Source organism: Mustela putorius, unplaced genomic scaffold, assembly GCF_011764305.1.
Source record: "Mustela putorius furo isolate JIRA1106 unplaced genomic scaffold, ASM1176430v1.1 tig00000738_pilon_pilon_pilon, whole genome shotgun sequence".
Lineage (NCBI taxonomy): Eukaryota > Metazoa > Chordata > Mammalia > Carnivora > Mustelidae > Mustela > Mustela putorius.
The window spans coordinates 6,118,691-6,140,036 of record NW_025421463.1 but is presented as its reverse complement, the minus strand read 5'-3'; the positions used below and the strand labels follow the sequence as shown (position 1 = coordinate 6,140,036).

Sequence of the window (21,346 nt, the reverse complement as noted above, 5' to 3'; positions counted from 1 at the left end):
AGCCTCTGGGGCTGTGAGTTCCCTGCTTTCTCTCCCTCCTCCTCTGGCCGTTTCCACCTCTGTCCGGAGGGCCGGGGTGCGCCTAGGGGCCAGAAGCGGAGCTGTCCTGGGGACCGCCCTTTAGAAGGCTTCTTAGGATGACTCTCCGGATGCTGTTCTGCCCTTGCGGGTATGTAAACTCTCGGGGTCCTCCGGCACCCCAGAAGATGGGTGCTCTCACACTCCTCTTCGTAGAAGCAGGGAAACAGGTGCACGGACCAAGCATCTTGCCCAAGGCACTCTAGCTAGCGACTCTTGCGGCCAGAACCTAGCCGCCTGCGAGCATATTATGTCCTGTGTTGTGGAAACCCCTCGCCGTCAGGCTGTCAGAAGGGGCCTGAGGCCTGACGGTCCAGACTCAAGCACGAGGCCAGCTTGCTGCCTCCTCTGACAGAACCCTTCATGCCACAGACGAGGACACTGAGTCTCAGAGGGAGATAACTCAACAGAGTCCCCCCACCCCTTGTGTGGAGCAGAACCCAAACTGGACTCCAAGCCCATCGCCCCTTCCTCAGCCACTTCTGATCCCCCTTTGTCCCTTTCTGTCCTAGAAGGCCAGCCCGGGTCCCCATCTGACCTCCTGGGGCCCCTCCCGGCGTGGCCCACCTGCTCCAGAAACGCCACACCGCCCACGGGACTCTGTCCCTTTCCTGCATCCCGTTTCAACAGCCCCCACGAGGATTTCCAACAGGATTGGAAGACATCCTGGTCCTGCCCTACCCCCGCGGCAGGTGGGTGAGGGACACTGATGAGGAAGCAGGGTGTGGGCAGGCATGTCCTTTCCGGGGCGCACCTGAGGCCCTCAGGTGTAGCCAGAACCCCAACTGCTGTGTTCGAAGCTCAGCTTCTGGCTGAGAAGGCCGAGGGCCCAAGGGAGGGCTGGGTCTGGACCGAGATTCATTTCCTCCTGGCCTCCAAGCACACCTGCTCCTGCAGCTTGCCAAGCCCACGTCTCTGCTCCTTTTCCTGGGGGACGCCCCACGGTTACCTCATCTCTTCTCAGCTGCCCCTCTTTCCCTGGTCTGTCTCAGCCTTCCAGGCCCCCAGCCGGCCCGGGACAGCCTCCCTGCTCTCCACGGTGCCCGCCTCACCCCCCAGTGCCACAGCTCCTCACTGAGGCTGGTTGTGCAGGAGCTCGGCGGGACCCAGGGCCTCCTCCACCACCTCTCCATCTATGACTGGGCAGACAGAGACCGCTAACCCATGGGTTCCTCGGGGCATGGCTGGAGGTTGACCCTCTGTGTGTCCCCAAGACCTGGCATGGAGCCAGCACAGGACAAATTCTGCAGCATGGCCTGCCTGAGATGGCAGATGGAATCATCTGGGCTGGAATCCAGCTCTACTGTTACATGCTGTGCAGCCTAGGGCTAGTTCCTCAACCTCTCTGAGCTTTCTGTTTCTCCTGTGTAAAAACTGGGAAAAACGAGGCCTGTTTCATAGGGTTGTAGTGAGAATTGCTAAGACAATGTATGCAAACTTAAATATGTCAGTAGAAGGTGGTTATCTCTCATTTATTCAGTAAATACTGGTTGAACACTTACGATGTGTCATTGATGCTGAGTTCAAAAAGGAAGAAACCGAGTCAGCAGACCCCAGGTTCCCCAAACTCCCATTCTGGGCTCTTGCTGGGTGTGTCCCCTCCCCCTGTTCCTACTCTGTCTAGAACTAGCCTCCAGATGATCTAACTGTCCCGTCACCGGCCTGCTCAGAGGCAACCAGGGGGCACGGGTGCCTTGAGTGCCAGGCGCTGGCTCCTGGGGGTGGCCCTCTGTGCTTGCCTCCTGCGATCTGGCTCCCACATCTGTTTCCCACCAGGTCTCCTCTTCTTTTGTGACACCAAATTCCACTGCAGTCACGTGGGTCCAGTTCCCATGCCGGGAACACGGTGGGCTTTCCCATCAGCGAACCCTTGTGTGAGCTGCGCCCTGACCAGAACGGCCACCCACTTCATCACCTCCAGATAAACTCCTATCAGCTTTTTCCTCTTCCTCCGTGTGGCCTCCTTGATGGCCGGGGTCAGCCCTGAGCCTCCAACAGTCTCCACTAAGGGTCCTCCAAGAGCTCTCTTCGTGCAGAATCCCAGGGTCGGAGGGCCTGTGCTTGGTCTTGCACAGTCAGGTGCTTCCCCTTACAGGATCTGGGGAGGAACAACGGCGTGGGGAGACATGGGGATGACACACTAGCCCATCGGGTCCCCCTAAGCCTTCAGTGGAGGTTACAGAGCTGGGTTTGGTCAAGGCTATTGAGGGGAAGCAGGGGGAGCCAGGCTAACCTTGAGGGGGGCTCAGAAGTGGGGCGACTCAGCAGAGGCGCCATCGGGAAGGACTCTTCCTCCCCAGGAACCTTCTGCTGAGAAGGAAGTATTATTTAACCGACATTGTGTTGGGAGGGGAAACACGGGGTCCCTGGAACTCAGCCAGCCTCCTGCCTTCAGGCTGTTTGGCTTTGTTTGTTTTTTTGGCCTTTTTTTTTTTTTTCCTTTTTCTTCGGGCTAATTGTTCTCATTAAATCTTTTTGTCCTGTTTTGTTTTTTACGAGGCTGACAATGCTGCACGGTGCTCGGCGCTGCTTCCTGTGTTTCTGCCCCAGCACAGGCCTCCGTGGGGCCTTGCTTCCTGTTGTGCGCAGTCACCATGACGACTCAAGGCCCTGGTGGGCTCCATGGGGTTGTAGGGGGGGAGCCTGGCGGGGGGGGGGGGGTGGGCGCTAACATGGTTGACATCACCGGGTAAGGAGGCAAGGGTCCCATCCGGAGGGGGTTGAATGGGGGCCGGGCAGGCAGTGGCGGGAGCCTGGTGCATTGCTGAGGGGTGACTCACAGCCTGGGAAGGGGAAGAATGCCCTCACATTCTTTTGGGAGGTAAACAAGGTCAGGGAGTGCGGCTAGGATCCTGTTTACCTGACCCTGGCCCCCCGGGGGACCAGCAACCAGTGCGGGACAACACACTGGAACAGAACCAGCCAGACCTCGGGGGCTAAGGGAACAGGAGGGAAGGCCAGGAGAAGGTGAGGGGCCAGTAGCTCTAGCCCAGACACCCTTCAAGAGGGCTGGTGGGAGCCAAGGCAAGACTGGGATTCAAATTACAGCTCTGCTAAGTGACAGTTCTGTGCCTTTGAGCAGGTCACCTGGGCCGCCACCACCCCCAGCCTCGGTTTACCCTCTTTCTCACGGGCTAATCCCCCTGTGTCGATGGCTATGTTCTCCAGTCCCATGGGGGCTGGCATGGGGTGGCCCAGGGGCTGGGCACAGCCTAATGTTCTGCAGGCCTCTCTGTCCCCCACCTGCCAACAGACCTCCGTCCAGGGCTAGGCACTCCAGACTCCTGGGCCAGCAGAGGAGGGCTGCACTGCACCCTCGGGGTGATGCCCCCACGGTGCAGCCCCGCTGAAGGGCCAGGGACAAGCTGGGCTCCGGAAGGAGGAGGTGGGTGCATAGCGGCAGAGGTCGAGGCTCCTGCAAAGTCACAGGGCTGGAGTCAGGGCAGCTCAGGCTGTCCCCGCAATCACTGCATCATCTCCTTCCAGTCTTCCCAGAGCCCCACTTCCTATTCCTGAACCCCCCGAGGGACAGCTTCCCCCGCTCATCACAACAGGTCTGGAGGAGGTGAGCCATGGGGATGTACTTCTGTCAAACTCTGGGATTCACTGGTGCTGGGATCCTTCGAGGACAGCCAGCGAGAGGCCTAGAGCAGACCTTCCAGCCCTTGTGTCTCAGAGACAAGCCTCCACTGCAAAACAGACCAGCTACCAAGAGGAAAGGGCTGCCTTTCTGCAACATGCCCCCCAACTCCTGCAGTTGCAGGGGGGCGGCACCAGGAGATGGTCCCTAGCAGCCACAGTGGCATTGAGGCCACCTAGCCTCATGGCTGAGAGTAAGGACATCAGCGTCAGGCTGGCCTGGATCAAGTCTGGCTTTGCCACTTGCCAGCTGGGGCGCTCAGGCAAGTTCCTCAGCCCCTCTGAGCCTCAACTTCCAGATCTGGAAAACAGCCTCTCCCAGGGTTTTCTGTGAGATTTAGTGAGCGAATACACATGAGAGACTTAGCACATAGTAGGTCCTCAGCATCATGCTGAACCCACACAGACCCACTGCGTCCTGCCCTGCAGTGCCAGAGCCCTGGGTCCCTCGGCCCGGATGCCCACCCCAGGGCAGGAGCCATGCTCAGCACATGCCCTGAGGTTTTCCCATAAGGGGGTTGGACTTGGGCTTCCCTTGACGGGGAATATCCTGTTCTGGGAGTGGGGGGAGGAAGAGGAGCGGGAAGGACGCAGCCGCTCCACATTCCTGGCATTCTTGGCGACAGCCCCGTCCAGCTGCTTTGAGCTGCCACTGCCGGGCACTGGCTCAGGTCCAGGCTGTCTCGGCATGACAGGACAGCCTCCCACTTGGGGTGCCCTTGGGCTAGGGGCACTAGGGGACCCTTCTGGTCCCAGTCCCACTCACCCCATGCCGTCCCAGAAGCAGACAAACCCCCACTCTGTAAAGAGAGGTTTGGGGAGTCTGGAGACAGTCGTGTCAACAGGAGAGGGGTTCAGCTTTTGGTTCTACCTTCTGGGGTCCCCCCCCAGCCTGCGCCTTTCCCCCCAGGGAAGCTCTGGATAGTAGCCAGAGGACAGAGGTGGATGGGTGGAGAGGGGAGGGGGAGAGGGCGCCTGGCTTCCACCTCTTGTGGCTGGGACAGTCATTTTCCTTCTCTGAGACTCAGTTTCTCCATCTACAAAAGGGGAGGGCTGGCTCCCTCCTTTAAGCAACCTCGGCCCTGCTACACTGTGGTGCTGTGATCTAATGATCACTGCAGAGAACCTCTTCTTCTGACCAAGGGCAGAAACCCAGTCGATCCCTGCCTGGAGTCTGGCCTAGTGCAGGTTAAGTGGTTCTCACTGTTGACCGGGGACCACCTGCTGCTCCATCCGCAGCAACGGTCTGCAGGCTTCTGAGACCCAGAGAACGGGAAACAACACAGTCCCAGGGTGGCCTCGCTCCAGACCCTCCTCCCTGGATATGTCTTGGGGGTCCTAGGTGGGAAATAACTCGTCCAAGATCCCAGGCCCACTTAGCCGGACTGAGCTGACTCAGGACCTCCCGCATTTGCAGCTCCTCCCAAAGCTACCCAGAGCTGAGTTCATTCATTTCCATGTTTCCCTGTAAACAGCCTCTGGTTTCAGACCGTGAGAGCAAGAGCAGTCTGGGAAGGAGCCCGACAGGGCAGATCCCCAGGGGTCCACGTCAGAAATCTCCACTCCTAGGGAGACTAAGCCTGTGAGCAGGTGGCCTCAGACACAGGCACCCCCTCTGCTCCCTGCACTGCTCTCTGCAGTTGGGGGGCTCGGCAGAGTCACAGGGGCCCAGCAGGGAAGGCACAGCGGCTGCTCTGGGGTGGGCACGTCTGGGGTCCTGCCTGGGTGCCAGTCCCCCTCCCCTTCTCCTCTCCTGCAGCTCAAGGACCACCCCCAAGCCCCTCGGCCCCATCCTAGAGGCTCTCCACTGCCCTTGAGGCCCATTGCAGAGTTCAAGAGCTCACTCTGACTCTGGGGACAGAGACTGGGGAACCTGGTCCAGGCCACTTGGGGAGGCAGAAAAAGCTCTTTGCCCAAGTTAGGAGTCGGAAGATATCCCTACGCTTGGACCTCAGCCCTTGCATGACTGCTGGAGAGTTGGATAAGGTGGTCCCTCCGGGCCAGTCCCACTGAGACCCACAGCCGTCCCGGGATTCTGAGATTCAAATTCCCATGCCCCACCCCTCCCTGCAGACCCTTGACCACATTAAACAGAGGAAGCACCATTCTGTCACCTGCCCTTCCCCGGGACCTGCCCCTCACAGTGCAGCCAGGGTCCTGCTCCCAACAACCCCACCTTCCCCATCACTCGATCCCCCTGACGGCCCAGACACGCCCGAAGCCATTGCCGCCACGTGGCCGGGGCCCCTGTCTGCTTCCTGCCTGCTCGTCCTGTGTGTGTCTGTCCCGACATCTGTCTGTCTGAGGGACCACAAAAGGAAAAGGCTGGAACACACCCTGCTGGGTCCACGTGACCAGTGCACTCCTCACCCCCGCTGGGAAATCACCGCCATTGTGGCGACTGGGAGCCACGCGAGTGTGCGCCGGCATGTCTGCGGGCGTGGTGCGTGCATGTGGCGGGGGAGGGTGACACGGGGTGTGTGTCAGGATTTTGTGTGTGTGGAATAATAGGTGAAATGAATTATGATAAACTGAGCGAAATGGGCGGAGTACTAGGCAACCATTAAATATGATGCCTTTGAAGAATCGTGATGACATAAAAAATTGTCACAGTTTAAGAGTTAGTTAAAAAAAAAAAAAGTGCACCCAAAAGAAGAAGTGAAGCGAATACAGCAACCGCTAATAATTGTTACCTCTAGATTGCTAGATTATGAGTAATCTTGTCTTTCCTTTATACTCTTGGCTATTTTCAACATTTTCTGCAAGGCGCACTTGTTTTTAACCAGAAAAAGGAAAATGAGGTAATATAAAAACAAATTAAAGAGGAAGCAGAAAACAAACATGATTTAAGATAAAAGAAATGAAGGCCTAGTGGAAAATGCTAAGTTTAAGACAAAGCCAAATATTCAACTCAAGACAGCGAGCGCTAAGGGAGCACCTACTTGGTACCAAGGCTCTGCTGAGTGTGGAGTTATGGAAATGCTCAAGATATAGCCCTCCCTGGTGACAGCACTGTCCATCAGGAGGGCGGGACAATCACCAGTCACCGATAACAGACACAGATATATTGCAGTTCCCCCCAGCCCTAGAGGGTACCAGAGAAAGAGAGAAAGTGACAGGTGAATCAGGAGGGCTTCGGGGAGGAGGTGACTTTTTTTTAAATATTTATTTATTTGAGTTGGGAAGGAGTAAAGGGAGAGAGAGAGTCCTCAAGCGGACTCCCCACTAAGCACAGAGCCAAACTCGGGGCTTGATCCCAGGACCCTGAGATCATGACCTGAGCAGAAATCAAGTCAGCCACTGGACCGACTGAGACCCCAGGGCTTCAGGGAGGGCATGCAGTAATGGAGGGAAGCACAGTGGGTGGCCAGAAGACCACCCTTTGTCCGGAGCAGGCATGACACACAGGTAGCAGTTCACCCCAAGTCTGCGGTGCTGGGTTGAGCTCTGGGTTCAGAGATTCTGAAGCTAAGTGGGCACTCACAGGGAAAGAAGGCAAGGATTGATTAGCAATTCATTCAAGAACTAGTTGAAGACCTACTGTGTGCCACACACCATCGGGGAAATCCTGCAGTACAGCTTCCACCCCAATGGAGGAAAACAGGCATTTGAACAATTAGAGAATAAAAGATCCGACATGCCGGATGGTAAGAGGCGCTACGAGGAAGGACGAGGCCAGGGCAGGCGGGGGCTGATTCTATGTGACGGTGGGACATCTGATGGGAGGAAAAAGGAAGTGAGGTGTGGAATCTTGAGGAGGAGAGCTTCAGAAAAGGGGAGGGGGACAGCGCATGCAGGCCCCCCGGGGAACGCAGGGAACACGAGGTCAGAGGAGGACCCATAGGTCCGTGTGGGGCTGTGGTGGGGACCTGGGCTTTTCCTCCAAGCGACAGCAGGAGCCTTAGTCAGGGGAGGGCTGAACAGAGAAGTGCACAAACTGACTTGAGCTATAGTAAACCTGCTCTCTGGCGGCCTGGGGTGGGGGGCAGGGAGGGGCAGAGAGAGGTGGGGGCGCCAGGCTGGGCTGGCAGTGTGGGGGTGGGGACAAGGAACGGGAATCTCAGTGTATTCTGAAGTGGGGAGTAAAGGTGCTGGCAGATTCCAAGACGTGTGTCCCAGCTCTTGAGAGGACGGGGCTGCGACAAGTGAGGGAACAGAGGGAGGCAGCAGGCACTGAGGCTCGGTGGACAACGGCTGAGAACCCCAGGGACGAACCTGAGACATCCACCTGGTGTCGCAGAGCAAGCAACCAGACCCGGGAGTCTGAAGCCCAGGTCCCAGCTGGGGACACACATTTGGGGGTCATTGCCTTGTGAATGGCAATTAACCCACGAAATAGGAGATTCCCCCCGGGAAGGGATGGACACAAAGAGGAGGTCCGAGGATTGAGCCCTGGGCTCCCCCAACCACTTATTCTTTGGGGAGAAGGGAGGGGACCAGCAGAGGAGCCACGGAAGGGGTGCTCAAGAGAGGAGTGGGGCAAACACGGCTCCTGCAGAGAGGTGGGTGCGAGCCTGGTGGGAGAGGCTTAGGCTAGCAACAGTGGAGAGAAACTCAGAAAGGCGAGTCAGGACAACTCTTCCCAGGAGCCTGGCTATACAGGGGAGCCTCGGTGTCCCAAAACCCAAGCAAGAGGCTCAGGGGGCCCCAACGTCATCCTCCCACAACCCTCCCCAGCAGTGGCCAAGGGACCACTGTTTACTGGAGGGCGGGGGACAGTGGCCAGAGCTCTCGGTCTGGGCTGGTATCCACACACAGGTGCTCAGGGCCGGTCAATGTGCGGGTGGAGCCAAGGGTCAAAAAAGAGAGGGACCTGGGCCAGGGCCACGTGCCAGGTCATGGCCAAGGCTGGCTCCCCACATACCGCCGTGTTCCAGGAGTGGGAAAATTCTGAATCCAAACTCTTCATTAAGAAGATCGACTTCTCCCTCTCTGTCTTCTCTGCACTGGGGAGCGGCTCTTCTGCCACAGGCCTGCTTCCGCTGAAAATGGATGCCTGGGCCAAGCCGGCCCCCACCGCCTTCTTGGTCAGGAGAGCACCTCTCGGCTGTTGAGCCCATCACTGTCTACGGCGGTGCTAAAACCACCAGAGACACCGACCGATGAGAGCCTAGCAGCTTGGCCCTCCCAAAGGCCATGGCGCTCCTGTGCCTGCTGGTGGACTTTCTCCTCCTCTTTGCCATAGGAAGGAGCCATGCCCACCTCCCATAGGTCTTATCTGCCCTGTATATTCTTTCCCTATGCCTCCCCAGTTAGCCCGGGAAAAGTGCTTGGCTCAGGGTTTGACAGAGGGAAGACAATACTGTATGAACAAGGAAAAAAAAAAATAATAAGATCTGCTTCTCATGGAGAAAGAGCCTCTAGCCTCTTGAATCCCACAAGCCTCTATTTCACGCAGTTATGCCACTTGGATATTGACTTTCAGTACGCAGACTTCCATCTGGATCCTGGCCCCGGAGCCTGCCAGTGTTAGGGTTGTCCTGGAGCGGACAGCATGAGTCGTGGTGTGAAGACAGGGTTGTCTTTTGGTTTGGTTCAGGTTTTGTTTGGTTTCTAAGATGGGAGAAAAACTAGCATTCCCTCCCAAAGAGCGAACCCAGGGAGGGGAAACCCATGGAGCAGGTTGAGTGCCGACTGCGGGAGGGCTGGGGGTCCGGTGCACGCGCCCGTGTGTAGGATCGCCCCGCTGGAGACTCACAGGTACCCCACCCACGACACTAGCTGGGAAGGCAGCCTGAGCAGGTGCAGGGCCCAGCAGGAGGTGGGTGGAGCACGTTGATGTTCTCCCATGATTCCTTCTGCTATTTCAGTGCAGAAGGAGCGTCACCGTGGGCTACAAATAAGGGCAGAGGGCCCTGGAGGTTTGCGGAGGGAGGAGGTTTGAAAGAGCCCTTGTGTATGGAAGGGGAGCCAGGGACCTGAGAAATATAGCTGCTCTGCCCAACAGCATGCTGGCAGATGCATTCTCCCAAGAGGGCCACAGCAACATCTTGAATCCCACAAGCCCTTCTAGAACCTTCCACTCTCCCACTAAGGAGCAGAATCTAATTCCCCATCCCCTTGAACCTGGGCAGGTTGGTGACTCAGTTCCTGGCAATGAATGCAGTGCAAGTGATGCTGCCACACTTCTGAAGTGACACGGGAAACAATCGCATCGTGTAGGACACTCCCGCTGGAGCCCTGGGCCACCACGTTGTGAGGAAGCCCAAACCAGCCCATCCAGAGAGACCGCAAGGAAAAGCTCTGAGGTCACAGAGAGGGAGCGATGTCCTGCCAGTCCCCAGATGCTTCAGCCCTAGCCACCACATGACTGCCATTCTCTGAAACCCTGAACAACCCAGCTGAGCCCCCAGCCAACTCCATGACCCCCAGAATCCACAAGAGATGATAAAATCATAGTTGTCTTAAGCCTTTATTTTATGACCCAGAAATAGGTCATCAGAACAAACACTAAGGGCCAACTTGAGACCTACAGTCATGAAATTCAGGTCACCCTCCCTCCCTTGGCCTGATGGCATTCAAAACATTTCTGCAGGGACAGAAACACAGTGGCCCCCAAGCTTCCGTCCATGCCTCCAGGGAGGAGCAGAGGATGAAGAGGAAATGTCGAGGGCATTGGGTCCTGGATGTCAGGCTAAGGTGTTTGAACTTGACCCTGGAGGCTACTGAGAGTACACTTAATTAGAGGTATTTACCTTCCGTGCACCTGCCAGGCCCTCTCTGGTTTTATCAATACAGAGCACAGCCTCTATCCTCAGATGAAGCAGGAGCGGGGAAGAGAGGAGCCTTCCCAGAGGCCTGGGGACGCAGCAGGCTGGGTCTTCAGCCCTTTCCATCTGAGGTACACAGACAGTAGAGTAGAGAAGGGCTGAAGGGAGCCTCGTTTCCCCCATCTGGAAAATCCACTCGAGGCCTCTAAGTGGTCTTCTGCTTCTGAGACTGAAGGTGCCACAGGGACATGTTTCCACGGAAACCTTGTCTGCACTGCCCTGGGCTCCATCCACTGAGCCGGTCAGGCAGGAAGAGGAGGCCTGGCCGTCATTATGCTGTAGGCCTTGTTCGGGATTTTTAGGTTCCAAGTCACAGAAAACCCCACTCAAGGTGACTTTGAAAACTAAAATCTGTGGGCTGTGTAGTATAGTGAAAAGCACATGAGTATTTGAGGTTTCAAGCAAAGCTGGACCCAGCCCTGCAAACAGGGTAAAAGGACCTGGCTCCTCTGCCTCCATCTCTTGGCTCCATGTTCTGGCTCCTGTCCCACGCTGGCTCTCCCTTGGGGCTCTCAGTCTGGCCCCTAGTTGGGTCTGGGTCTACCTTGTCTTCACAGCCCGCAGAGAGAGAAGGTCCACCTCCCTGGGAAATTAAGTAGAGGTCTCTGTTCTGATTGGATGGCTTGAGTCACGTGCCCATCCCTGAGCCAATCACAGTAGCCATGAGATGCCCTATCGTAATTGGTTTAAGTCAGTCAGAGCCCACCTGGGGCAGGACTGCGTCCACCCCTGGAAACATGGGGTCCTATCCCGAGGGAGGGGAGGGAATGGGTGCCAGAGAGGGAACCACTCAGCTTTTGCTACGTAGGACAGATTCACGAGACTCACGATCAAAAGACGAGGACCTGGGGCGCCTGGGTAGCTCAGTGGGTTGATCCTCTGCCTTCGGCTCAGGTCATGATCTCAGGGTCCTGGGATAGAGCCCCGCATCGGGCTCTCTGCTCGGCAGGGGGCCTGCTTCCTCCTCTCTGCCTCCTCTCTGTCTGTGTCTCTGCCTACTTCTGATCTCTGTCTGTCAAATAAATAAATAAAATCTTAAAAAAAAAAAAAAAGACGAGGACCTGAGGCATGTCCCTCGGCCCGCTTGCAGGACCTCCTGGAGGGGGCGCGCTCTGTCAGAGAGGAAGTGGTTGAGCTCCGGAAAGGGGGGAATCTCCTATCAAGGCTATTTCCAGTACCATCTGCCCATCTGGCCAGCCTGGAGCCCCGGCATGGGGACAGCCACCGTTGGCCAGAACCCAGGGCCTGCCTGAGACACTTGGGCAGCTGGGAACTGAGTAAGCTGGGAAAAGTGCAGGCTCAAGAGGGCTGGGGCGGGGGAGCCATCCGACTCTTCCCTAACGCCAAAAAAGGGAACAGGAAAGGTCAGCTTAGGCTCCAGAAGGGATCCAAACAAGTAGCGTGACAAAAGCAGACAGCCCCGTCTGGGCTCAGCTCGGCTGGGTCTTTCCATACCTTGCTCACCCAAGTCCCCAGGGAGCAAGGCTGGGCAGGGATTACCCCATTGCTCAGATGGGGAGGCTAGGCTCTGAGAAATGTAGCTCACCCAAGGTCACTCAGAGAGGTGGGGCAAAGGCAGAATATGAACCTGAGCTCTCTCAGGCCAGCCTCCTCCCCCTACCCTCCTTCACGTAGCTCAGCTCTGGGTCAGGCCCATCCCACACAAGTAATGTGAGGAGGAGGCCGCTGGTTGTCCAGGGGGACGTTCAATCCTCCCATAGCCCCTACTGTCTGCCAGGCAGGAAGATAGAGAAAGGGAGGCTGCAGGGTCCAATTGGCCCAAGTTCAAGTCCACCCTCTAGCCACGCTTGCTGTGAATGTGGGCAAGTCAGTATACTCAGTACGAAATGAAGAAATGAACACTTCCCTTAGAAATCGTGGGGAGGAATGACTGACATCACGTATGTATAGCAGCTAGCACAGTGCAGCCGGTGGCAAGTGTTATATTCTTCCTCCCATCGCGGAAGGAGTTTGTAAGGTTTAATTACAATATCATAGCAGAAATGCTGTGATCTGCTGAGCCTGATGCTGCAAGATGGAGCCCGAGGAACTCTTCCAAGTAAACACTGAGAAACAGAATGGGGGTGGGACTTTGGTGAGAAATTAACCTGCGGTACAGACGCAGGGTTCCTCGCTTTCTGGGAGAGAGTCGGGCCCAATTCCAGCGTTGTCCCCCGCTGCTGGGCAGAAGTCCAGACACAGCAGAATCTGTTTCCACCCTTTCCCTGGGGACTGAGGACCTGAGCAGGACTTTCATCCCCTGAGCCTGGACTCAGCAGGGGTGAGTAGGCTGCAGACACGGGGGGCATTGTCTGCCCTGGCAGGGTTAGATCCCACCGCTGCCAACCCCTCCGGGGCATAGGGTCTCCATGGACCAGCCCAGCCATGCGGGGTTGGGGGGAGGTGGTGTTTGTCCCCCAGTTGCCACTGGAGACCCAGATTCTACCACTGGACACTCTGTCCAGTGTCCCGACGGTGACCCCAGAGCATCCCGGACCAGCAGGCTTGGGTGGGGCCTCAAAGAACAAAGCCGTCTTTCGCCGCTGGCAGCTGGGTGGGCAGAGTGCGTCAGCTCGTCGGCCAGCCAGCGAGACCTGGAAGTCAGCCTCGCTGCCCCTCCCCCACACTCCATCACCATTCACGTCTTGTTTTTGTCATGGCACGATATGACAGATGTTGCTTGTCAATTGTGCTGCTGACGTCTCTCTAGACCCCAGCCCTTGCCATCCAACTGCACAGCCGCTGCCCTGGTCAGCAACTCCACAGCACCCCCTCCCTCCTGGGGTCTCACAGTCTGTCCTTCCCTCTCAGCCAGGGGGAGCTTTTAGCAATGCAGTTCAACCACATCAGTCCCTGGTGTCAAGTCCAGTGAGTATCTGCAAAACATACAACGCATTTCCAACATATGTAAAGAACTCCTACAAATCAATAAGAAAAAGAGAGGCAGCAAGTGAAAAGGAGCAGGAGACTTTGAGCAGGCTCTTCACAACAGAGGTTCTGCAAGTGACCCATGAGTCCACAAAAACAGCATTAATCATCAGGACAATGCAAAATGAAACTACAACGAGGTATCACTGCACACCCACCCAAACTGCTAAAAGGAAAAGTGTAGAAACTATCAAGTGTTGACAAGGATGTGGAACAACTGGGACTTCCCAGAACACTGGTGTAAAAGGGAGGGTATCTGGTACAAGCTCTTGGGAAAGTGGTTTGGCATTGTCTCCCCTCGACCCAGCAATTCCACCCCCGGGTTTAGGTTTAACAGAAATGCATGTAGACGGCCATTGAAAGAAATGGACAAGGGGCGCCTGGGTGGCTCAGTGGTTTGGGCTGCTGCCTTCGGCTCGGGTCATGATCTCAGGGTCCTGGGATCGAGCCCTGCATTGGGCTCTCTGCTCTGCAGGAAGCCTGCTTCCCTCTCTCTCTCTCTCTGCCTGCCTCTCTGCCTACTTGTGATCTCTGTCTGTCAAATAAATAAATAAAATCTTTAAAAAAAAAAAAAAAAAGAAAGAAAGAAATGGACAAGATCAGGGGCGCCTGGGTGGCTCAGCGGGTTGGGCCACTGCCTTTGGCTCAGGTCATGATCTCAGGGTCCTGGGATCGAGTCCCGCATCGGGCTCTCTGCTCAGCAGGGAGCCTGCTTCCCTCTCTCTCTCTCTGCCTGCCTCTCCGTCTACTTGTGATTTCTCTCTGTCAAATCAAGAAAATCTTTAAAAAAAAAAAAAAAAGAAATGGACAAGATCATTTGTTGCAGCTTTATTCACAGTGGCCAAAGGCCAGAAATAACCCGGATATCCATCAACAGTGGAAAGGAGGAAAAATCAATGAGGGACAAGTACAGCAGCCACATGGACACATCACAAAAAGTGTTGAGAGGCAGAAACTGGACACGACAGCGGCGTCCGCACCGTGGGATTCCATTTATGTGAATTTCAGAAACAGACAGAATTGAACAAGTCAAGATGGTGGTTATCTTTGTGGGGAAAGGAGATACAGTGCCTGGGGTGGGCGGGGGGGGGGGCAGGGGGGATTTCTTGGATGCTGATGATGTCCTGTTTCTTGATCTAGGCACTGGTTATGCTGGTGTGTTTAGGAAAACTTATCCAGCTGGACACTGAGTGATGCAGGCATTTTTATTTACATAGTTTGCTCTTCAATAAAAAGTTAAAAAAAAAAATTCCTCCATCTATACGGCCCAAAGTCCCCCATGGTGGTTCCCAGCAACTTAATGTCCGTCCCCAGGACACGCCATGCATCTCTCTGTGCCTGGAACTCCCTGATCCAGTTGGCAAACATTCTGCTCTGGGATTGCCACCACCACCAGGAAGCCCTCCCTCCCGGCCCCAGACAGAGGCGATTTCTCTGTCCTCAGAGAGCCATGGGCACCTTCATTTCGGCCCTTATTCTTCTGATGGTCAAGTCACAGCATTTACCAAACTCTTGTTGTGTGTCAGGCACATAACGCTTTGGATAAACAGTCATAAATAATAGGTTACACCAATAAAAATTAAATGATTGTGGAAATAGACACTGACAAATAACATGTATGCTGGGGAGGGAAGTCCAGGAAGTCAGCGGAGAATAATGCCCGGGGGGCTGTGGGGGGGAGTGGTTTGGGGGTGTTGCAGGGGGGAGTCTCTAGGCTGAGGGCACCCTGCAGACTGAGAGCTCTAACCCTTGGCTGTCTGAGGGGGACATATCTACGTCCGTGACTTCTCCTGGGGCCCAGGAGCATGGCACAGGGTGGGGCCCATTAGGTGTCTGGCAGAATTTTAGGGATGAATGAGGCACTGACTGAATGTTGAGAGGCAGGGGTTTGGGGGCCTCCAGGACACCGGATTCCCCTTTACAAATGCGCACCTCCAGCTGGAGCGTCAATACCGGAAATAAAGTTTGGGGTTCCGGAAGCACAGACCCCACCAACGCCAGCAGTGAGCGTGCAGAGGCCTGGGCCGATCCTTCCTTCCTTGGTTGGTTCTCACAACTGGTAAATATTAACTAAGTATGAATTGCGTGCCAGGCTCTACAGGAGGGGCTGTTCCCTTCACTGCTCATTCATTTCCATTTCCCAGGGACTATTTCAACTTCTGGGATTTCTGGGCTTTAGGTCTCTCCCTGCTTCTGGATGCTTCCCCATCCCATACCCCAGTCCCTATTGCACTGGACCCGGCAGGACTCTCCCGCAATCACCAGGGGAAATCCCAGGGAACCTTGGGTTATACTGCCTGCCTGGCTGTTTACAAGCCCAAACATGATTTACAGGGTGGTGGTTCACCTCACCAAAATAATGTCTGCTTTACCAGAGAATTCCCAATGCTATATTCGTCTTCCCCACGGGATGTCCCAGACACTGGTGGCGGAAGCACGAGCAGGTACTGTCCTCACAGAAGCAAGTTAGGACAGCGTGTGCCCCCCGAGAGACAGCCAGCCCTCCCCTTGGGGTAACGCTCGGAGTGCGTTAGAACCCAGCCCTCCGGGGACCATGCCCGAGATGTTTCCCGTGACCCTGCTTGCAGCAATTGTGAAGTGAAGGCACCCGGGCATCCCTCACCAGGGAAATGGCTGAGGAATGTGAGGGATGCAGGTGGAGGGGAGAAGACTTAGCCCCATCTGTAAAACAACATGGGTCAAACCCAAAGACCTGGTTTTGAGGGAAAAAAAGGAAATAAATAAAATGGGGCATCAGACATGATCTCACTGGTGTAAACTTAAAATGGATATATACTTCCCCAAAGCTGCCTGCTTGCCGAGGGCATGTATTTATTTAAGAACATATCATGGGGCGCCTGGGTGGCTCAGTGGGTTAAAGCCTCTGCCTTTGGCTCAGGTCATGATCTCAGCGTCCTGGGATCAAGCCCCGCATCAGGTTCTCTGCTCATTGGGGAGTCTGCTTCCTCCTCTCTCTGCCTGCCTCTCTGCCTACTTGTGATCTCCGTCTGTCAAATAAATACATAAAATCTTAAAAAATAAAAACAAAAACAAAACAAAACAAAAAGAACATATCGTGACTACATTTGAAGAGGAGTCTTTGGAGGGAGGGGAATAGGGTTTGGTTCAGGGATGAGGGGAGACACACACACACACACACACACACACACTTTATATAAAATTTTTAAAGGCCCTGCATGGACAGTGAAAGCATATGAAGAACAAAAGATTTTAGTTAACGGAACAATCTCCACTTGACATAAAAAGTAAAATTATATTTAAACTGGACTGCTTCTGAGAGGAAGTAGAAGATGTACTTTTTCGTATTCCTCCCACTAAGTGCAACTAAAACCCTAATCACAGTATATAAAACAAGCCCGAGGAGGCTCTGAAGGGAGGGAAGAAGAAGGCAGACTAGCGAGGGATCACGGGACCCGAGAAACAACCCGATGAGTTTCTGTTGTTGGAATTTTTTTTTTTTTTTAATTTGCCTCATATAGCTCAGACTTTAAGCTCAAGAAGCCAGCAATCTGGAAATGCCAAGGGGATTGGATATTCACACACACCCCCCAAAAAACAACAAAGCCTACTCTATCTAGCCAAAGAACCAGAAAAGAGGCAGCTAGCAAGACAGAAAAATTTTACACAATAATTGATGTACTCCGGCCAAACCCTTCAGAAAAATCTGTGGCCCCATCCGTGCCAGCAAGACCACGTGGGAAACCTAGTCTTCTCCCTTCAGCAGTGTATAAGGTGCTCCAGTCTCCCTGCCGGGATGCTATCAGGGAAGGGCCAAGAAGGGGACTGGGACTTGCCTCTCCACCTACGCAACAAGAGGGAAACTCATCAACTCTAGCACGAACAGAGGTCAAGTGGGGAATTTGGACTTCTAACCCTATTTGGCAGCAATGAGGCAATTCTCCCACTTCCCTACTCCAGAAGCATCCCGGGCAACTAGCTAAAGCAGAAGGCTGCACAAGATACAGAGTCTCATCACATAATGCCCAAAATATCCAGGTCTCGCTAGAAAACCACTCGTCAAGCCAAAAGCCAGGAAGATCTCAAGCCGAATGAGCATAGATGCCCACACTAAGATAAGCGAAGTGTTACGAACACATCTGAAACCAATGAAAACAAAAGTCTCAGCCAAGAAACAAAAGATATAAACATTTAAAATACCATTTACAATTGCTCAAATAAAATAAAATGCTGAGGTGTAAATCTAACAAAACACGTCCACGGGGCTTGGCATGCTGAAAACTCACGGAAAGCGGATGAAAGAAATCAACAAAGGCAAAGGCATGGAAAGACATACTATGTTCGTGAAGACTCAGCAGAGTAAAATGTCAGTTTTCCCCAAATTGGCATATGGACTTCATACAATTCCTGTTAAAACTCCAGTAAAATGTTTTGATGATAGAGATAGACAACATTATTCTAAAACTGGTGTGGAGGGGAGGTATTTTCCATTCTGGTGAGATTTTGGGGGAGGGGAAAAGGTGAAGGGTGGAAGGTGGCTGGGGAAGGGGGTGCGGAAATATCTGGCAGAATTGGGGTCCCGGAGCCCCCGGCTTAGTCCAGAGGAAGCGAGACTGTGCTTACTGGTCAGTCGAAAAGGACAGACGGGACCTTCTTCCTGGCCTCAGGTGCCCGCAGGTGAGGCCCTCCCACATGCCCAAACTGATCTTATAATCAACAGATAAAGTGAGGAAGATGCAGAATCACTTTAAACACAGGTGTCAGAATCTCTTTGGTCACGAGGGAGGGGGAAGATGTGGACATGAAGTCCAACAGATGTTTGTCTGTACTCAGCTCCCTAACAACAAACCAGCCCCTTAGGAGAAAACCTTACCTTGCAACTGAGATTAAGCCCTTCCGAGAATTCTTCAAGGAGAACCCAAAACTGTGCCACCGAAATTGCTAGATTGTTGAAGTAAACACTGAAAAGGGTAGTGATTCATGTGTCACCCCAGGAAAGAGACTTGCAAGAAGAGATCTGCACTCTGGACATGCTCCATGGGGTGGGAAGAGAAAACATTCCTGTTCTACAAAGACATAAAGTTCATTAGATGCTGATAAAAAGTTGGGTAGAACTCTGTGGACTTCAAAGGAGAGAGCGGCAGTATGGTGTAAGCTCTGTCCTCGATGTGGACAGGTGTCCGCGGAGCCGTGGGAAGCCACTCTCTGAGACAGAGGTTGCAGGACACTGTGAGCTTGTGTTTCCTCATGAGAACTTACAGTCAGCAGTCCAGACCCTCTTCTCTAATAAAAAAAAAAATTTTTTTAAATACATGTTTCTGAATTAAGTCTTGAGAAATGCCCATTTCCTGCTGGCTCAGATGTAGCTCCCTGATGGCATTTGATTAAACAGCACAGAGCCCCTCGTGAGCCCACACTCAACTTTTTTGATCTGTTCGATCCATCATTGGTTTGTACAGGAGATGAAGAAGATAGGCTCCAAGAGGGAAGATGGCTTAGTATCGAAGAGCGGGTTGACCCTCCTCCCAAGCACAAAGACACACATTTGAAGGCACCGTACAGGTTAACCCATTATGTAAATTGGGACCAAAGTCAGCTCCTGGAATGACTGAAGTAAATGGGGACATTACTGCGATTCTAGAAGGTAACCATGACTCAGAAGAGGACAGTCACTCTGTGCCTGCAGTCACGTAGGCAGAAGCCATATCAGGTGTCTGGAGACAGCCATGTCCAGGTTAGCAGACCAGGGGTTGGAAAGTCCATCCGCAAATTGACTAGGCATTGCCACGTGCCGACTCGCTTTGGATTCGAGGAAATCCCTGCTCCTGGGGAGAGATGGACCGTTACGAAACAGAAGCCTTCCTTGAAGGGAAACTGAAGGCAGGTTCTTGCACCTTCTAAGCAAGAGGACAACCTCTTGCCACCACAGAACCTCCGTGAGCTTCCATGAATTGAACACTGGAGTCCCAAGTGCAGTTTGGGCGCCAGTTACCGTGTATATTTCAGGCCTCCGCAGTCACAGGACTCTGGGAACGTTATGAAGATCCCAGTTCTTGCATGGTTTTTTGAACTATTGCTTACTCTAACCTTAAATAGGACTTTCCCTTTCAGCCTGCCATATATCTGCTGGGCAGTGGTCTGTAGGTGTCCTGCATGGGATGGAACTGATAGCTCCCTTTACCATTCATGCTGCAGGATTTTTTTGAAAGAGTATCATTATGCCCCAAAAGTTAAGAGTTCACTGGTTAGAACGAGAACCAGTCAAGGCAAAGAATGCCCCCGAAGGGCATTCACTTGATCTGCTTTTATGTGCATCAGACCATGTGCTATTACATAGCAAGGACGCATATCCGTGTTAGGGTTTTTCCAGTACAGTGTATAGGCTTAGTGTTAGTATCTGTCAGGTGCGATCTGCTGTTACTTACTCAGATAAATGTGGGGCCCCTTGAAACAACAGAAGACAGAGTGTTCAGTAAGGCTGGAAAAACATTTTTTTGTCCATTGAGCGAACAGTTTGGTTTTTAATGACTGTAGTAATTGAGTGAAACAACTTCACAGCAAATGCTATTTCCTTTTTTTTTTTTTTTTTTTAAGATTTTATTTATTTCTTAAGAGAGAGCATAAGCAGGGGGGAGGGGCAGAGGGGGTGGGAGAAGCAGACTCCCCACTGAACAGGGAGCCCAGGAAGAGGGGCTGCTGGATCCCAGGACTCCGAGATTATGACCTGAGCCAAGGGCAGGCACTTCACCAACTGAGCCACCCATGTGCCCCAAAGAATTCTATTTCTTACTGAAGAACAAATTATTACTATTGGATGAGTATTTCAACCGTGTGACTAATCTTTGAAATTGTTATTTTTTCGAAGAATTTTTCTACAGCCTTCCAACAGTAGTGCTGTTTCTAGTTACTATAAATCAAGCTTTGGCAGTCCAAAAGATAAAGACTGCCTTCCTTTGAGAAAAAAAGAAAAATGCAATTTCCTGGCCATAAGGGCACAGTGAAGTTCACTGAAGTGTTGAATTTGGAGTCAGTCTCGTGTCTCTTCTGCAAAAGGTACTGTTCAGTAAACCAGGTTTCCTAGACAGTTGCTCCTAAAAATTCAGGCTTATAAATCTGGTAGTAGAATTTTATCCCAAGGCCTTAGGTATTAATTTTTTTTGAATGAGTGTTTTAACTTAAAACACACTGGGAAGAGCTGCAATGTGGTCCTGTGTGTGATTTTCTTAGGTTAGTACGTGCAGTCTACTCATTGATGAAAGCTGGATCTTTTCCTGTGCCCGTGATGCGTTTATGAACCATGAAGAAAGTGAGACTAGAAGATGCCCAGACAAGTCCAATGGTAACAGCAGTGGTTGCCGAGTTGAGATGATTGTTAAACTGCAATGAACAGTTTGGATGGCAGGATATAGCTCTTAGCTGTAAACTCTCATAGCTGAATTGCTTAAGTACAGTTTGTACAATTTCAGGGCAGTTAATTTCTAATGGAAAATCTGAAACTCTAATTGCAGGCTTCAAAGATACTGTGTAATCATTGTATCTATAAATAACTTCACTTAGCACCTTTTGGTCACTTAGAATAGTATGAAATACTATTTCAGTGAGCTATTTTGGAAGTGATGCCAAGTGCTAGTGTTTGCTTCTGAATATCGAGCTGAATTTACAGTTCTCTCCCAGACATTTTGCACTCGTCGAATCCATTCTTGTGTCTTTTTGTTAATGTACTCTGGACCACCGGTCAGTACTCCTTGGTTTCCTTACCCTGCTGTGACAGAAAGTTCTTTTATAAGCTGTTGGCTACTGCCAAGGCTACAGAAAGGAAAAGCTGTATTTGTAGGCAACATTAACTGTTTGACCGCTAATGTATGTTTCTTCTCACTGTGGCTTCTTATGGCTTCGTTTTTTTGTTGTTTTTTTTTTAAGATTTTTTATTTATTTATTTGACAGACAGAGAC

At 52.8% G+C, this 21,346-nt stretch overlaps 1 pseudogene; it reads left to right on the top strand.

Annotated features, from left to right (window-relative positions):
• Positions 1-2,750: 2,750 nt before the first annotated feature.
• Positions 2,751-19,753, top strand: LOC101680525 (annotated as a pseudogene).
• Positions 19,754-21,346: the final 1,593 nt, after the last annotated feature.